This window comes from Pinus tabuliformis, chromosome 4_1 (genome assembly GCF_031772625.1).
Source record: "Pinus tabuliformis cultivar Carrire ecotype Pingquan chromosome 4_1, CPIR1, whole genome shotgun sequence".
NCBI lineage: Eukaryota > Viridiplantae > Streptophyta > Pinopsida > Pinales > Pinaceae > Pinus > Pinus tabuliformis.
Genome location: NC_142303.1, coordinates 668,606,234 through 668,620,405, shown reverse-complemented (window position 1 = coordinate 668,620,405; position 14,172 = coordinate 668,606,234).

The window sequence follows — 14,172 nt, the reverse complement described above, 5'->3', positions numbered from 1 at the left end:
CATTTCCTTCCATCTCACAGAATACCAATTAATCCTCGAATTTCAAAATAAGCACAGAGGTTTTGAAGGAGATTATCCTTTGGGATTTGACAAGGAATTTATCATTCACATACATAGAAACTAAATTTTCCCAATTTACTGGATTCGCTCCAGGAAAGCCAAAGTCCTTCAACAGTCAAAATCCCTTTACAATAGTGTGAAAATTACATAAGTACTGGTTCATCCTAACAACCAAATCCTAATTCAAAGGCTAAAATCTATTAACCCTATCTGTCCTGTGAGGCATTCTCCTTGAGAATCTCCACTACAACTAACTAACTAAAAATTATTACATCATGATCAAATCCTATATTCTAGCTCCATGCTTAACTAGATAATCATGGAAATTGATGGCTAAAGGATCCCACTCCTTTGCTTGTAATATTTTTTTGTATTTTTGGAATAATTCTTTGAATTTGTCTTCAAGCCTTATGCTCCTGCATCAAACTCTTGAGGACCAAATTATTCATGGGCTCCTATCCATGAGCTCTTCTACAGAACTGCCCAATTTCTGTAACATGTTTTCTGTTACCCAAGTAGCTTCATCAATTGGCTGATCCTTCCATTTGACCAAATACTGAAAGTACTCCTGTCCTCTGGTTTTCTTGAACACTTTCTTGTCTAAAATCCTTTCTGGTTGTAATTCCTTTGTTGTAGGTAACTGTTTTACCCAATCAATTTCCTGTGTCTCTTGGTCTTCTTCTGTATCATTTGCAATTTCACCTTCATATTTGTACAAATCAACAACATTGAAAATTGGAGATATTCCAACATCAGGGGATAGTTCAATTTCATATGCATTTGCAGAAAATTTCCTTAATACTCTGCATGGTCCAATTTTCTTGAACTTCAATTTGTTATACTCCCTCTTTGGAAATCTTTCCTTCCTTAGGTGTGCTAAAACCAAATCCCCAACTTCAAAGTTCACTTCTCTTCTTCTCATGTCTATTATGTTTTTGTACTTGATGTTGCTATCCTGTAACTGTTGTTTCACATGTTCATGTATTGCTTGTATTTCTAAAGCAAAATCTTCTCCCTTTGCACTTCTCATCTCATCTTTTCCCAAGTTTCTTAACTCAGACACTCCTCTTGGATGCATTCCATAAACTATATGGAATGGACTCTACCCTGTACATCTGTTAGGTGAGTCATTATATGCATATTCAGCCTGTGCCAATACTTGATCCCACTGCTTTGGATTTTCTGCAGTAAGACTCCTTAAAAGATTACCCAAACTTCAGTCTGTCCATCAATCTATGGATGAAAAGCATAACTGAAACTCAGTTTAGTTCCCAACTTTTTCCATAGTATCCTCCAGAAATGTCCAACAAATTTGGAATCCCTGTCAGAGACAATACTTTTAGGAAACCCATGCAATCTTACAATCTCCTTGAAAAACAAATTAGCAATGTGAGTAGCATCACTAGGTTTACAACATGGAATAAAATGTGTCATTTTTGAAAATTTGTCCACTACAACAAAAATTGAATCATTTCCTCTTTGAGTCTTTGCTAAGCCCAAAATAAAATCCATACATACCGTTTCCCAAGGCCTATCTGGAATTGGTAATGGAACATACAAACCTGTGTTTTGGCTTCTTCCCTTTGCATATTGACAGACTTTGCAAGTTTTCACATATTTTTCCACTTCAGATCTCATTTTCAGCCAGAAATAAAATCTATTCAACTGTTCACAAGTCTTATCTATACCAAAATGTCCTGCAAGTCCACCACTATGTTTCTCTTTGATTAAGTTCTCCCTTATAGAACAATTTGGTATGCACAGCTGATTTCTCTTAAACAACAATCTGTCTTGTAAGAAATAATCCAACCATTTATTCTTATCCATCAAAACAGGATTATTACAAGCTTCAAATGCCTCTTTAAAATCTAAATCTGTCTCATACAATTCTTTAAGAAAATCAAAACCCAACACTTGAATTTGACTCTCTTGAAATAATGTATTTATCCTACTTAAAGCATCTGCAACTTTGTTTGATTGGCCATTTATATGCTTCAAGAAAAAATGGAAACCCTGAAGACACTCTACCCATTTGGCATGTTTCTAATTAAGCTTTGGCTGCTACATAATATACTTCAATGCATGGTTATCTGAATAAAGTATGAACTCTTTTGACATTAGATAATGTCTCCACTTCTTCAATGACTGCACAATTGCATAAAACTCTTTATCATAAGAAGAATACTTCTTCTTTGAATCATTCAGCTTTTCACTAAAATAAGTTATAGGTCTGTCTTCCTGACTTAAAACATCTCCAATAGCTTCTCCACTGGCATCACATTTCACTTGGAAAGGTTTACTAAAATCAGGTAGAACCAAAATAGGTTTTTCAATGATCTTCTTCTTCAACAACTAAGAATTCTTTTTTGCTTCAACAGTCCATCTAAATGGTTGTTTATCCTTCTTTATAGTGTCAACAATAGGAGCATTGATCTTACTAAAATTCTTTATGAATTTCCTATAAAAACTAGCAACACCATGAAAACTTCTTACCTCAAAGATACTTTTAGGTGAAGGCCACTCCATAATTGCCTTGATCTTCTCTGGATCCATCTTCAATCCTTCAACGGAAATAAAAAAACCCAAATACACTAATTCCTCTTTCATGAATGAACATTTCTTCAAATTCGAGCAAAAATTTCTCTTGTTGTAACCTTTGTAAGACATAATTCAGATGTCTCATGTGCTCCTCCTTAGACCTGTTGTAAACTAATATATTGTCTAAATATACTATTACAAATTTACCAATAAACTCATTAATAACTTCATTAATGAGTTTCATAAATGTACTTGGCGCATTTGACAACCCAAAAGGCATTACTCTCCATTCATACAATCCTTAATTTGTCTTAAAAGCAGTTTTCCACTCATCCCCTTCTCTTATCCTTATCTGATGATACCCACTCTTAAGATCTAGTTTTGTAAAATATTTTGCTCCACTCAAACAATCCATCAAATCTTCAATTCTAGGTAAAGGAAATATGTACCTGATTGTGATTTTATTGATGGCTCTTGAATCAGTACACATTCTCCATCCTCCATCTTTCTTTGGGCTCAACACTGTTGGTACTGCACAAGGACTCAAACTTTCTTTGATCAGTCTTTTGTCAAGCAGTTCCTGAACCTGCTTTCTAACCTCTTCATTTTCTGTGGGAGTCATTCTGTAAGCTGCTTTGTTTGGTACATTTGCTCTAGGAATCAAATCCATATGATGGCTAATTATTCTAATGGGTGGTAACTCATTAGGCAAATCATCAACACTGATATCACAATAGTTGTCCAACATTTTTTGAATTTCAATGGGTAAATCAGAAACTTTAGTAGAAGTCATTATTACCTTGGGATTGCAAATTACAACAAAATTTACCTCATTTTCTTCAATCTGTTGTAAGTATTCCTTTCCTCCTAGTAATAGAGTTTTTGGATTAGTCTTCTTTCCTGATGCATCCTCTTCTCCCATAGGCAACAATGTATGATTGACACCATCTTTACCAAACTTGTAGGTGTTTCTTTTCCCATCATGCATAGCTCCTATGTCATATTGCCAAGGTCTTCCAAGCAATATGTGACACACATCCATAGCCATCACATCAAATACAATTTTATCCTTATATTTGCCCAACTGCAACTCCACTTCACACTGTTCATTCACTAACAACTGATGTCCCTTTTGTAACCATGACACCTTGTAAGGTGTTGGATGTCTCATTGTCTTCAACTTCAATTTCTCCACCACTTCTGTAGAGACCAAATTATCAGTGCTGCCACTATCAATGATCATCTGACAACATTTCCCTCGAACCTTACACATTGTTCTGAACAAAGTCTTTCTTTGTGATGGTTCAACTATCTCCTTTGCTGGCTTGAGCAAAACTTTATTGACTACCAAAGATTCTCCTCTCTCTGGTACATCTTCTTCTTCTGTCATTGCTGCTACTTCTTCCTCAACTTGAGCAACAATTGCATTCCTCTAACTTGTTCCTGCATTCTCTGGGCACTCAAAAGCTCTGTGTCCCAGTTTGTTACACCTGTAACATCTAAATTCTCTTCCTCTTCCTCTGTCTCCTCTTCCTCTAGAAAAACTCCCTTTGCCACCTGCATCACCTCCTGTGGTTGCATGTTGGGTTGAGCTACTGCTAGCTCCATCTCTAGGTGTTGTAGATCTTCCTCTACCACCTTGACTTCCTTTTCCTCGGAAAGTACCTCTTCCTCTGGCAGACTACTTCCTCATGAGTTTTTCTTCAGCCTTCAGTACCACCTGATAAGCTTCTTCTACTATTTTAGGAGATAATATACTTATCTCATCTTGAATGTCCATCCTAAGACCATTCACATATCTAGCCACCTTCTCATCTGTATCCTGAGTTTTTCCAGCTCTTATACTTACCTTATAGAATTCCTCTGTATATTCTCTCACTGTCATAGACCTCTGTCTAAGATTTTGCATCTATCTGAACAAGGTTTGTTGATAATTACTTGGTAGAAACTTACCTCTTAGCTTTGCTACCATCCTATTCCAATTTCTGATTGGTTGCTTGCCAAGACTCTTTCTTTCTGCCTGCACTCCATCCCACCAAAGTGTTGCATGTCCTTTTAGCTTGGTGACAGCAAAATTTACTTTCTTCTCATCTTCTGTTTCTTCATAATCAAATAATTTCTCCATGTCATTAATCCAGTCTATTAATTCTTCTGGATTGAATCCTCCTGCATATAGTGAAACCTCGGTTTTTGGCCTAGCTATGGATCTCAACACTGATTGGAAGAATCTCATCTCAGGAGTAACTGCTATAGTTTCCTCCTCTTCTTCAGTTTCAACCTTAGGCTCACTAACATCTCCATCACCTATATTTATCCCTGCTATTAATGCTTTTAATCTAGCCTGCATATGTTGCATAGCTTCCATCACCTTAGCATTTGCAACTGGTCGTCCTCTTCTACCATGTCCTCGTCCTCTTCCAACTCTGAAAGGCATGTTGGATTTACTTCTCTTGCTTCTGAGATTCAATTTAGTGTCAACAGGTTGCTCTGATACCACTAATGACGGCGGTCTGGGTATCGGCAGGAGTGTTAATCTCCCAAATTGTGAGATTATATCTTCCACTTCTGTTTGCAGGTGTAATTGTTGGTTCAATGGGCTATCTATCATCCATTGACAACTTTAGAGCTTCCTCTAAGTTAGCAGACCCCTCCAAAAGTCACAAAGTTCCGCTAAACTACCACTAGTCCGGACCCGACGGGAATACAAACCATAGCTTAAAAAAATTTGAAATCCACTTTCTAAAAACTTGTCGGCACTTGCTCATCGTTGATCTATTCAAGATCCAATGGTCGCAACACTCATGACCTTGAACTTTCTCCACGTCTGTTAACCGTCAATCTCGCTCCACCAGATCTAACGGCTCACACACATATCAGCTCGTTAAGTTGTGCACTCCAAATCCGCCTGAAAAGCAGTTCCCTCTCTCTCCTTGTTGCTACGTGTCACTGTGTGTGGAATCGGAGCCAACGGGGGAATTACCACTTACGGCCTTTCCTGTGCTCGAAATCCACTTGTGGTTTTCTCCAACCGTTCCTACTCATTAACTGTCAGGTAACGTCCTCGCCCGAACACCGTTGATCTGTCTCGACCGAGATCTATCGGTCCAAATCAATCTTCATGCGCTGTGTCCTTGATATTCCTCTGCTAATCTCAACCATCTGCCCGACACACTCAGAGTTCACGAGAAACACAGTTAAAAACACATAATTTAACACAGTTAACACCATTTCCTTCCATCTCACAGAATACCAATTAACCCTCGAATTTCACAATAAACACAGAGGTTTCGAAGGAGATTATCCTTCAGGATTTGACAGGGAATTTATCATTCACATACACAGAAACTAAAATTTCCCGATTTACAGGATTCACTCCAAGAAAGCCAAATTTCTTCAACAGTCAAAATCCCTTTACAATAATCTGAAAATTACATAAGTACTGGTTCATCCTAACAACCAGATCCCAATTCAAAGGCTAAAATTTATTAACCCTATCTGTCTTGCGACGCATTCTCCTCGAGAATCTCCACTACAACTAACTAACTAAAACTTATTACATCGTGATCAAATCCTATATTCTAGCTCTATGTTTAATTAGAAAAACATGGAAATTGATGGCTAAAGGATCCCATTCCTTTGCTTGTAATATTTTTTTTTGTATTTTTGGAATAATTCTTCGAATTTGTCTTCAAGCCTTATGCTCCTGCATCAAGTACACAATGTAAATGGTGAACTTAGGATTGGAGGTGGAAGAGGCAAAGGAGGAAATAGAGGAGGAGGTGGAGGATGAGGTGGTAGAGGAGGTAGGGGAGAACCAGATCCTTATGGATTTATTATCTTTGATGAAGATACCACAACCACAATGAAGAACATCTCACCTTATATTCTTCCTAATTTTCATGGATTAAGAATTGAGGATCCAAAGACATTTCTTTTTGAGTTTTAAGTATTGTGTAGATCCTATGACTACTTACTTGATACTCAAAAATTGAAACTATTTCCAACTACTCTAAAAGATGGAGCCCTTAAATGGTTTATGGGTCTAGGAACACATAGTATTAGAACATGGGAAGAAATGAAAAAGGTGTTCCTAGAAAAATATAAAGATTATTATAACTCATAACCTTAAGGACAATATTTAAGATGGTGCAAAAGGAGGATGAAAGCCTCAAAGACTTAGTAGAAAGATATGTATACAATATTAAAAGGGCTAGGATGCATGAATTATATGAGGAAACATTGAAAGCCCTTTTACTAAAGTTATAATAGATGAATAGATCAACCTCCTTAACTTGATGGGCAAAGGAGATGTTTCCCAACTTTCATTTGATGAAATCTGTGAGTTGTGTAAACATATTTCAAGAGGTAAGGCTAGATCTGGTAAGAATCCAAGAGATCCAACCATGTCAAGAGTTAGTAAATCTCCAATTGAAATAGTAAGTAGACAAGAACTAAGGAGTTTGCTTGAGAACTTTAAAACAAATATCCTTGGGAATCTTAGTGAACAACTAAATACTCTCACAATACAAAACAAACAGAAAGATGAAAATGTTTCATTATCTATCTTTTGTCCCAAGTGTATGCAAAAGCATGCTCTAAGATAATGTCCTCTTGATAGTGTAGAAATTTGTGTCATATGTGTTGAAAATCATGATACAAGGGAATGTCCCTCAATACCTGGGCTTAAAGTTGTCTTTCAAGATGAAGCTAGAACAAGCCAAGTTGAATCACTTTGCTTTGTTGCTAAAAGACCATGGTAATCCCAACAACCAGGTATGACACAAGGTTTTAACACTCAATATCAACCATATGCACAACCACATAATAATTGGACTGCACCTATGCTTTGGCAACCTTGGCCTCCTCAACCCCAAAATCCATCTTGAGCATAAGATTGGCATAATTATAATGGCAAAAATCCTCAATATCCTCAATTCCAACAACCTTATTCCCCTTACCCACCTCAATACTACCCTCCTCAACCAAACCAACCTCCTCCATTCCAATCCCAACTATCAAATCAACCACTTTCATTACCATCCACTCCATTTCCTCAAAAATCCAATCAACTACCTGCTCAACCACTCCCAAACCCAAATAATAAAAATCAACAACCTATCTACAATGTAGAAGGTCAAAATTTTCAAGCTTGTATGATAGCCCCATTAGGTCTAAATGATGTCCAACTTAGATCTAGTAGGGTTTTGCAAAAGAAGTCACCACCAATTGTCATCCAAAAATCTAAAGAGGATGAGGTTCTTGAAAAATAAACATTTCTTGATCAAGAAAAGACTCCTCCAAAGGAAGATGTTCCTATACATTTAGATGACAACGAAATAAATCCAACACCTACAGTTCCTCTAGTAAAACAACCTTTTGTTTCCTTACAAGATCCACCACTCTGGAAAAGGCTTAAAATTGATAAAGGAATAGAAAGGTAAATTGTTTTACCAAAATATAACATGTTAGATGAATTGAAAAATATTTGCATTAAAATTCCTTTGCTCCAAGCTATAAAGGAAATACCAATATTTGCAGAAACAATTAAGGAGTTGCGCATTAAGAAACTAGAAAGAAAAATAAAATATCTCAAGAAAATCCAACTGGTAGGAAAAATTGTCGATATTATAATGGGGAAACCAATAATGCAAAAGTATCTAGATCCAGGTAGCCCTATTGTTAAAATTCACATTAATGGTATTGAAATTCCAAACACCTTGATTGATTTAGGAGCAACCATTAATATCATGAGCAAACAAACTATGGATCAATTGAAGCTTCCCAATCTTCAATATACCCCTACATTATTACAATTAGCAGATAGATATGTTATCAAACCGTATGGTATATTAGAATATGTGTCTGCCTCTTTGGATTCATGGGAGTATCTTGTTGATTTTATGATTTTAACTCCCAAGAATAATTTAGGAGGTCATCCATTGATCCTTGGTAGACCTTGGTTAGCTACAATTGATGCATTCATAAGTTGTAGATATGGTGATAGGTATATTTCTAATGGGAACTGTACTAAGGAATTCACATTGTATCCACCTGCAAAAACAATAAGTGAAGTTTGGATAGATGATGATAATGAGGACTTTGATGATATTCAACCAATATTTACTCTTTCACAAATAGATGAGGAAGATCAATTAATAAATTTGATGAATAATAATGATTCTTCTTCATACTACGCACAAGGTTTCAAGAACAATGTAATATTGAATATTTATCATCTCATCAAATGGCTTTGCATTCTATGGAAAAGTTTGGCAATTCTTTAGTAGAAATATTTCCAGGTAAAACATTAAACATCAATAATAACTTGGAAGAATTTCAAAAGAGAAAATTGATAAAGATGCTACAAAAACATTCCTCTGCTTATGCATGGGAATATACTGATATGAAGGGAATTGATCCCAAAACTTGTATGCATCATATTTATATTCAAGAAAATGCCAAATTAGTTAGACAACCTTAGAGAAGGATGAATCCTAATATGTGAGAAATTTTTAAGGAGGAATTACAAAAACTACTTAATGTGAATTTCATTTATCCAATATCAGATAGTCAATGGGTATCACCTTTAGTGATTGTTCCAAAGAAGAATGGAAAATGGAGAGTGTTCATTGATTATAGAGAATTGAATAAATCTACTTTGAAATATCATTTTCCACTACCTTTTATAGATCAAGTACTATATACCTTAGCAGTGAATAAATATTTTTTATTTCTTGATGGTTTCAATTGATATAACCAAATCTAATTGGCACTAGAAGATCAAGACAAAACAACCTTTACACGTCCATGGGGTACATACGCTTACAAAGTACTTCCTTTTGGGCTGTGTAATGCAACTGTTACATTTCAAAGAGCAATTTGGGTATTTGTTCTGATCTAATTCATGATTGTGTGGAAGTTTACATGGATGATTTTACTATTTATGGGAATACGTTTGAAGAAGCTCTTGAAAAAATAGAAAAAAGTTCTCATTAGGTGTAAATAAGCAAATCTTTCATTAAGCCATGAAAAATGTTTTATGATGTTTAATGAGGGAATTGTTTTAGGCCACCATATTTTAGGTGATGGAAATAAGGTGGATACATCTAAGGTAGAAGTAACTTTTAAAATTTCAATTCCTACTTGTCAAAGAGATGTTAGAAGTTTTCTTGGTTTCACTGGTAATTATAGAAGATTAATAGAGAATTGCACAAAAATAGGCTCTCCACTTTTCAAACTTCTTACAAAAAATTGTGATTTTGTTTGGAATTGTGATTGCTAGAAAGCATTTGAGACATTGAAGTAGAAATCACTAAAGCACCAATTTTAAGGGGGCCTAATTGGTCCCTTCCTTTTCACATTTCAACTAATGCTTCAGATACAACTTTACAGGTTGTGTTGGGACAAAAATATCTAACTCCTTATGTTATTTATTACACAAGCAAAAAATTGACTCATGTAGAGTTAAATTATACTGTAACAGAAAACGATATTTTAGTTGTTATGCATGTTGTTAACAAGTTTTGACATCATATCATTGATTATGAAACTTTCGTTCATACAAATCATTATGCTATTAGATATTTAATGAACAAACCAATTACTAATGTCACGATCACAAGATGGTTGCTATTGTTGCATGAATTCAATATTACTATTTCTCGACAGACTAAGAAAAGAAAACATAGTTGTTGATTTTCTTTCTGGGATGAAAAATGATAACAACGATATTCCTGTAAAAGATAATTTTCTTGATGAATATATTTTTGCAGTATCTATTAAAACTCCTTGGTTTGCATATATTTCTAACGATTTGGCTACAGGAAAATTACCCCCACAATTATCAGCTAAAGAAAAGAAGAAAATTATCAAAACCAGTGCACCTTATTCTTGGATAGATGGGGAACTATACAGAACCAGACTTGACTTAATCATCCAAATGTGTGTTCAAGAAGATGAAGTACCAAAATTTTTGAAAGCTTGTCATGATGAACCATGTGGAGGACAATTTATTGATAGGAGAACTACTTATAATGTCATTCTTTTGTGATATTATTGGCCTTCTCTTTTCAAGGATGCCAAAGAATATGTCATAAGATGTGACAATTGCCAAAGAATGGGAAAGCTTATTCCATCAGATGAGATGCATCTATAAGCACAGATACTTGTAGAGCCTTTTAAAAAATGGGCTCTAGATTTTGTTGGTCCAATCAATCCTCCATCTCGATAGAAAAGGTATATACTTGTTTGTACAAATTATGTTACAAAATGGGTGAAGTTAAACCACTTCCATTTGCAACTAAAAATGTTTTCATTACATTTATTTTTGAGGATAATTTTACTTGTTTTGGTGTCCCAAGAGAAATTGTGATAGATCAAGGTACTCAATTCACATCCAATTTGGTGGAAAAAATAATGGACTAATTCAAAATCAAACATCGGAAGTCTACTCCATATTATCCACAAGACGATGGGCAAGTGGAATCCATCGATAAGGTACTTGAAGCAATTCTAACCAAGACCATGCATTTACATAGAATAGGTTGGGCAGAAAATCTTCCAGAAGCACTATGGGCATATCGTACCACATGGAGAAATACAACTGGACATACTCCTTATGAGCTTGTCTATGGAAAGCAAGTTTTTCTTCCAATTGAGTTCCAAGTGGAGACCTTCAGAACAACAACCAAATTGGGCCTTGATCTATCTGAAGCTAAAAAACAAAGGTTAACACAGTTGAATGAGATAGATGAGATTCAACAAAATGTTATCCAGAGAACCATCATAGTTCAAAAACAAAGATCAAGGTGGAATGACAAGTTCATCAAAGCTAAAACGTTCAAACTGGGTGATTGAGTTCTTCTTTTTTACTCTAAATTGAAAGATATTCAAGGAAAATTTCAAACTCTCTGGCTTGGCCCTTATGAGATAGTTATTATCTTTGATAAATGGAGTAGTCAAAATTAAAACCATTTATGATGAAAAAAGTTACCTCCTTGTTAATGGTCATAGATTAAGATTATATCATAAACCATTAACAAGAGAAGAATTTGTCAAATATCTGCAAGATAATTCTGATTTCAAGTTGGTTGAGAAAGGAGATCTTTCTCCTCATCCTCCAACTCAATTGTAGTTTTCTTAATAATAATAATAATAATAATAATAATAATAATAATAATAAATAACTATAAGCATGAAAACCAACAATGTTGGCATGTCTATACAACAAATCTTAACTGAAAACCAAGGATTCTTGGTGGTTTAGATTTTCACAACTCCCTATCTCTTTCCCATTTCCTTGTTACCCCTCTTTCTAATAACTTTACAGGTCTTAAGAAACACTTCTAAGGACCAACATTCTTAAATTTCCATCAAGAAGTAGCAACAATAAAGATTACATTCCATCTAGCAACAAAATTTTGAAAAAAATGAACAACTAGTGAATTAGTGACATTTTGCAGCCAATTTTAAATTTTGTAGCCGATTTCAATTTCTGCAGCCAAATCAGTCTATATTGAAAGAAACTTCCAAAACCTACAACAAAGGAAATTGTAAATATGCTAATGTATGTAGGATGTTAGATTAATTTTCAAGTAAGGAACATTAAATTTTTAAATTTGTTGGATGATCATGATACAAATAAAATTGAGCAATTAAAGACCTCATAGCATTGTCTACAATTTTACTTCTAAATCATGACCATCATAAACCTATGATATCATAATACTCTGACCTGTCACGTCAAATCTCTTCAAAATTGCTTAAATTTTAATGATCATATAAAATTAGATCTTAGAGTCATGGCAATCACGTGAATGACAAACTTGTCCAATTGCGAATTCAGCAACCCACGAGCAACTTATTTCACCATCACTCGACCTACATTCAACATCCTTAACCATTCAACCTTGTTAACCATTCTAACTATTTGCCTCCGCCACCTTTATCAAAGATAGACAATCTAGGACTAAAAAGTCTCCCCCACCATGGGCGTCACTGTTAGATCAAAGCCCAATAGAGTAAAAATTCCTTCAGGCATATCCACGAGTTAGGGATTAGTTGCAACGAGTGGGTTGGCTCAATTTTTTTGAGAAATTAGATGGGCACGAGATAGAGATCACAAAATATTTTGCATGAGATTTTGATGGAATAGAGTCATAAATTGGCAACATTAAGCTCATACTCACAGAGTCCATAGTGGCAGAAGCAACATAATTGCCCAAGAAAGGAGAAAGTTGGTTCAAAACTAGGAAAATCAAGGAAAAGGAATGGACAATCCTCTTCAAAAACCTAGGTATGGGCGTTTTTATTTTCAAAAAGGGAATCCTAGTAACTACATTGAAAACTAAACGGAGGAATTTGTTATCATTCATTCAAAAGTTCTTAACTTGTGAAGGGAGGTTTGGTACTATGTTCGACTTCTGATGCATTTCATTAATGGGAATGAATTAAATTTACCTTACTTCCTACTCTGTAGCCTAAAAAAGATGGTCTCTAGTGTGCAACGAGAATAAAAAACCCTTGACAATGCTCTCCATCACCATGGACTCATTAATATTCTCATTGAAGCACACTTGAGGGCCAAGGGAGATAAGTGGCATAGTTTTCTAGTATGTAATTATTTTGTAGAAGCTCAAGAGGAGGAAACAAGTATAAAAATTAGAATGAGTCGACACATAATACTCTTAATCCCTAACCCTGAATCCATTAATGAAGGAGAGGGTTTGGCTCTTGATGAATTAGAGGAATTAGAGACCCAACTAGAGATGCTTGAAGATGACACTCCTCTTTCTTAGTTTTAGGAAAAGATTAAACAGAAAAATGAAAAATAGGATGTTAGAAGAAAGAAAGCCAGCGCAAGTGTCAAGCCACCTGAAGAAAAAGAAGTAGAACCAGTGGACAGGTAACAACGGAAAACAAGAAAAAGAAAAATCATCCAAAACATAAAAGAATCAGAGGTAAAATTGAGGAGAAGTAGACAAATTTCTAAACGTTCAGTCATACAGTCACCAAAAATAGTTGACCTCGAAAAAGAAGATCATAGCATCAGTGAAGAGGCCAGAGAATCACCTCATTATCAGACTCCAAGTTCAATAAGGAAGACGCCAAATATTGACCCAGTCCAACAATAGATTTATGATTATGTGGAATCATTGGAAAAGAGAGCACAACAAAAGGTAAACTCTCCTTCCCAAAATGAAAAAAGAAGATGCTTTCAATGAAGAAATTACTTTTCCTGATGATATTCCTCAAAAAGAGTACAAAATTGAAGATGCTTTAAAACAATACATATATGAGTTAGAAGTATTGAACAAACATTTGAAACAAGAGCATGAGGCAATAAAGGTACATAATGAAATTCTAAGGACTCAAAATGATAACATACTCTTGCATCTGTGCCATTGGTATAAGAAGAACAAGAAACTCAAGGCTAACAATAGGTTCCTTAGAAACAAAGTCAGAGGGTTATAAAGCAAGATTCTAATGAAGAAGCCAAGGGCAGTATTTAGTATTAAGAAAATAAAAAGGAGCACTAGTTTGGATGTCTTGGCTCAGGCCTCAGAGATAGTACAC